The following is a 6,394-nucleotide window of genomic DNA, read 5'->3' as shown; positions in this document are numbered from 1 at the left end:
AGGACCTTTGCCTTGTCCTCACACAGGCAGAACTGGTAAAAAGAAAGGAGCCAGGGGCTCCTCCCAAGCCCATGTGACCCCTGAGGAACAGATCCTCAAATGACCTTAAGAGTAAACATAAATTGGTTTATCTGGACCAACTGTGTGGCCTTAAACATCCAAAATAAAGTATAACCAAAGATTAAAAGGGCCAACATAACTTCATAAGAGTCCATATGTATAGCTAACGGCCACATTACAAGCAACAATGCCAGACGGGTGATACCTTCTTTTGAGTTGTTGGCCAGAGTGGCCAAAGTGATTCCCAGATAGTAACCCAGCATAGGACTAGGAAATTGAACAACAGACCCCAATCTTATCCAAAGGAATATTGACAACTGATTTCCACTAGATGAGGAGCAGCTGACCCTCCTCAAACAAAGACCTCTAGATAGGCTGACTAGATTCACCAGAAGGGCAAGTAGTGAGGAATTGCTGGGGTGCTGACAACACAGCAGAGAGTAGGAGGGACATCACAGTATAAGGTCTCTAGTGGGGGGAGGGAGGCTATGGGAGGGTGCTACCTGGGAAGTGGGTATATAAATTAAAACAATTAATTCTTCAAAGAATAAAAATTTGCTCCTTAATAATTAGTAGATGTGAAAAACATTACCATTGAAATCTACCTGATGACTTTATATCCATGCTCAGATGCCAAGGAGCTTAGAAAGTAGCTGACTATGACTAGTAATAATCAAATATATAGAGATTAGAAACACATATGCATCTTAGTGTTAATTGTATTAAAAATAAATTTTTCTGTATGAATCTTTGTATTTTAATAATGAAATGGAGATCTTTTTCAAAGTTTAAAACCTCATTTAATGTTATGTCTTATAGTATTTATACGGAGTACAATATTGTGTAACTGCATTAATTCAGCTGTAAACCTAAAAATTTACAGCCAATTTTGAAAGAGAAGCATCTTAGCTCTGGAAATTGTTATTGAATATGTCAATGCTGTTGTAATGAAATGCCTCTTCTAATTATATGGTTATTAAATAAATAATTAAAAAATTAAAAAAAAAACAAGCAAACAAATAAAGAATCCCATAACTGATTGGACATAGGAGGAATATTTCTAAACTTGATAAAGACTTCCACCAAAAACATAGAAAAAACAAGCTTAATATGAAATATCACAACTATTCTAAACAAAATGAAAATGTCTATTATTTCCCACAATTTACATCAAATTCAGCTTCCAAGATCATGCAGTAAGTACATTAACAGTAACAAGAAATAAAAGTTTAATTTCTTTCAACAATATGATTTTCTCCTTCGTGTTTACAAAGTGTTAAGATGAGTAAGGAAGGTGACTAGATGTAAACAGCAACATAATCACTATTTTTCAGGATATGAGAAAAATTGAATTAATCGGTTAATTTTGTATATTGTGCAATTTTTTTTTTTTTTCTTTTTGGTCTTTTTGAGACAGGGTCTCCCTCTAGCCACAGCTATTCTCTCGCTATGGAGACCAGGCTGGCTTTGATTTCATAGAGGCTGTGCCTGCCTGTGCCTCCCAAGTGCCAGGATTAAGGGTATGCACCACTATGCCTGGCTGGATAATTAATTTTTAATAAGCATCTTCCCAATTTGTTAAAATGTTTAAAACTCATAAACATATTAACAATGTTTTCCATAATTCATGGAAATTAAATTCTAAACTCACATAAGTAAAATTGTACAAGAATGATCCAGGCCATTGTTAAAAGAGCATACTGAGTTTGCCTTAGCACCACTAAACTACATTGTAAAGTGGGAGTGTACTGGGAAACCACATTGTAAAGCCTACCGGGCATCTAAGTGAAGTGCTGGCTTCTGCTGGTTCACCTCCTGCTTCATGGTCACTCAGTCACTTTGTCGACATTTTAGTGAACAATAGGCACATTTACATAGGTAAATGCTCCTATTCCTGTTTCCAGCCTCTTCACAACTGGCTGAATGAACCTTTTTTCTTATGTCAGACTATATCGCTGTTCACTCAGAATATTTTACCACTTTCCATCACATTTATAATAACATCAACCCCTATCATGGCCACCAAAACCATGCATCATCTGAGTTCGCACTGTCCCCAGACTACAACTTGTTCTGATATAGTTCATGATCACTGAGTTCCAGTCACTGTGGCATTCTTTCTCCCTTTGCACAAACATCAAGTACTGAGGATCCCAGGGCCTCTGCGTGCTTTCTTTTTCTAAGATTTCTTTTAACACCGTAAACATGTCTCCTTCCCCGCTTTCATTCCATTTTAAAATATTGCTTCTACAGAGGAAGATTCTCTTAACACTGTATGTGAAATTGAACAACTCTTACCACGTCATTGATTTTTTTGCCTTCCACATTTCCTTCCCACAAGTTCTCAGTCAATAACTTATGGGGTTTGTATATAAATTAACAGTTTCTTTACTCATTGTTAAGAGAGCAAAAGAACTCCAAGGATTGAGATTTGCAGTGTTTCCCGTGAGAACTGAGCACTGTCATTCACAGCTTAGCTGTTTTGTCTCCCTTTCATTTCTCAGGTCTTCGACCGGTTATCGCTTTATCTTCTAAATTCACTAATGCCACGTGAACCCTTTCATGAGGGTCTGGACGATCTACAATTAAGAGAAATATAATGTATTTTTTCTAATTTACCAAATTTGGGAGTCTATGGGAAAATTAATGAAATAGTGTGCATGGCATGAAAGAATGATGGAGACGAGAGACAGAGAGAGAGAGAGATCTCATTGTCATAAATTTAAAATATCTATAAATATTATAGATATTGAAAAGTTACACAAAGATATGAGAAACTACATGAAAGAATAATTTATTACTTTAGATGAAATGGACAATTTAATAGAAAAAGTTTATTTTTTAAAATTTCATTTATTTTTATTTTATGTATATGTATATATTACCTGCTTTTAGGTATATGCACTCCTGTCATGCAATGCCCACAGAGGACAGAATAGGCTGTTGGTACTGGAACCCTGGAACTGGAATTATGGACAGTTGTTAGCTGCCATGTGGTGCTGGGATTCAAACCGGGGTCTTCTGCAAGAACAGTCCATGTTTTTAACCACTGAGCCATCTCTCCAGGCCCCCTGAAAAGAGGCTTCTTAGTATTAATACAGAAAATATAGACATTTGAATGGTTCTATGTAAGTTAAAGTGAAATACATAAGTAAAAACTTTTTCCCAAAGGAAACTTATGAATAATTTCAGCAATAATTTTACCTAAAGCTGTTTTTAAAGTATCAGTTTCAGAAAATATAGAAATATCTTTCTACTGAATATTCTTCACTAGATACAATAAAAATAAATAGATGTATTTTTTTTAAAAGAATGTAAAGGGAAAATCAACTACCACAATAGGGAAAGAAGAACAGTGCTTTCCTTCTGGGCAAGGCTTGATCACACAAGTCCTGTGTTAGAGAAGTTTTGACCCTGTTTCAAGTGCTTTTATCTTGAAAGAAGCCTCCAAAAGTGGCCATATTATTTCAAACTATGCATCTAACATTTGCAAGCTTAGCTCCTCATGCTTTATAGAATTTGAAAGATATTTTGTCTTGTTGAACTTAAAGCACATCATCATTGTAATGCAAATTTTCTAAAAATGTGTTGACTTTTTAAAGAATCTACCTATACATACTTCTATTGTTGAGATATATGCTTTGAATATACAGTGCCCCACTCTAGCCCATGTATTTGAAAAATATGGGGTTGCTCTGGGAGGTTGTGGGACATTTAGGAGGCACACCTAACTGAAGAAAGTAGGTATTTGAGGGTGAGCCTTCTGAGGCCCACTTCAGTCCCATGCTCTCTCTGCTTCCTGATCCATGCAGATATAGGCAGCCTTGCAGGAAGCTTTTGCGGTCAGCACTGAGGCCTAGCCACCATGCCATCCCTGCCAAAGCAAGCCTTTCTTTTCCTAAGGTGCCTCTGTCAGTTAGTTAGCCATATAGCTATATAAAAGTTATTTTACAATTTTTTTCTGTAATCTAGTTTTAATAAGATAATGATCATAATGCATAAAGAGAACAAGTACAAAATATTATAAAAAAGAAGATTTTTAGGGGAAATATTAAGATTCATTTCTGGACTTCACATGAATGTTACTGTTTCAACCAGATTTTCCAGTTCATTAAATGGGGCTTATCCTTATTAGCTTCTTAAATTTCTTCTTTTGTCTTCTAGAAGAAAACTGGATGAATACAAATGAGAGTGAGTGAGTGTAAACATCATGTGTTTTCTGAGTCTGACTTAGGTCTCCATTGTGTTTGACATAATGCATTCTTGTGACTATTAAGAGGTTTTAAAAATTTAATATATTTCAAACAGAATCTCTATAAGTAGTCGATCTACTGAAATGAAGAAACTAGTTTCTTTATTCTCTGTTTCAAAACATGTATATAACATGTCTTACGACCGATATAGCTGTGGTTATTATTTAAGGAGCACGGTAGCTTTTCGTGCTGAGGGTGCGACAAAGACTTTATAAATGTCGTAAACACAGCACCCTCCACCAGGCAGCATTTTTTCTCAGTGCCACACAGCCACTAGCATGGCGTATTATATCCACCGAACTGCACCCAGCTGAGATTGTCCATCTGTCCTTTAATTATGGGGAGGCTTATAGACTCAATGGATTATATTTTTTCTTTCATTTCTTCTAATCTATCATTTGATGTAGAATAAACATTGAGATATTTTAAATGAATAAATAGAGCACGATGTTTTTCTGTTTTTAATAAACGCTGCACTAAGATGTTCTTTCTTTTCCCATGAATTTGAAAATAATTCGAATCCAGATCTGTAAATTTTTAGAAGGATATTTAGTTAAAAATCACCATGTTGCCCTCTCCTAACAGGAGCAACAGAAGCAGAAACAGATCAGGCAGATTTAGTTGGTTTATTTCTTCCGCTTTGCTTTGTTTGTCTGTTGTCTGTCAAAGTCTTTTTCTTGCCTAGGTGACATAGAGAAGAAAAGTTTGGGAGAAGGAAAGGCCGATGCTCTCCTGGCCTTTAGAACTGCTCAGTATTGGAAGTTATTTCTGGTGTTCTCTTTCCTAGCCTGCTTTGGAAACAGTTTCCTAAAGGTGCCTTTCTTTTAGAATTCTGCATGCCGTTTAGTTTCCTGCCTTCCCATGTACCAGGCAAAGCAGCTTCAGCTCTTAAATGCAGTTGTAACACCATAATTTAAACAAAAAGAGTACGTGCAGTTGTGCTGGACTTATAAGATTGAAGACCGACAACAAAACCCTGGCGATCACTGTTGAGGGGACTCCCTTCCTCTAATGTGCCTAACTTGGAAAGCAGCATTATTTCAGCTGCATCCGCAATGTCAGAAAACTGATCTTTTTCTATTCTTAATCTCTATTATTCCATTCCATGAGAGGAAATAAAAGAAACAGACTTTATTGCTGAGCACATAATGTTCATAATAACAGATTATAAGAAGCCTGCCTCCTAGAGGAGAGAAGAGTCTGGGCTATGCTGGCCCCTACTAAGCTGATTTTCAAGTTTTGCCTGAGGACATTGTGCTTTGGAGAATATAATAATTTTCTTCATCCCTGTTTCAATTACTCATTGTCAACCCTAGCCAGAAAAAACTAAATGAAAAGTTCCAGAAATAAACAACTGATAAATATTAAGTAACTTTCATTACAGTGTATTATTGTGATCATTTTAATTCATTACTAGGTTATTATTGTTAATTTCTGACACTGTCTAATTTATATAGAGAACAATTCCAGATTGTGGGAATGATTTTCCAAGGAATGTCTCCACTCTTATCTAACTTGTAGCCAAAGTTAACCTTATGTTTTGAGATCATTTAACACTATTCAATCTGCCTTCCTAATATGCAATCAGTTTATTTAAATTTAGCTAGTATTTTGGAAGTGTTAAAAATCTTACTAGGCCTTGGGCTTCTCTTGTAATTAACTTTTACAGACTGAAGTAAACACATAGCCTTCATCTTAATCTTCCCTATTTCTTGCCCATGAACCAGAATAACACACCTGTATGTATGTTCTAAAAATATTATTGAAAACAGCAGCCTTGGAAGCAGGTTAAAAGCAATGAATTATCCACATTATATGTTGCAAAATAATATGTGGGCTTACATTGATAACATCTGTTTGTGGTTTTGTATGCCATTGTGCGTCAGTAGGGGGTCAGACAAGGCAAGCACCTTCCTTGCTTAAAAGATTCTTAGACAAATTTCCCTCATTCCTTTCTCATATCATACTATATGTATGTTAAATAAATCAGAGAAATCCATTTTTCTGAGGAACAGGTTTGAGAGAAATCAGAAAGGAATAGTTCAGGGGACAGACTGGCTTACTCTTGGTTCAAGCAACAC

Source organism: Nannospalax galili, unplaced genomic scaffold (genome assembly GCF_000622305.1).
Source record: "Nannospalax galili isolate Female #2095 unplaced genomic scaffold, S.galili_v1.0 scaffold52, whole genome shotgun sequence".
Taxonomy (NCBI): domain Eukaryota; kingdom Metazoa; phylum Chordata; class Mammalia; order Rodentia; family Spalacidae; genus Nannospalax; species Nannospalax galili.
Note: the sequence above shows the minus strand (reverse complement) of the source record.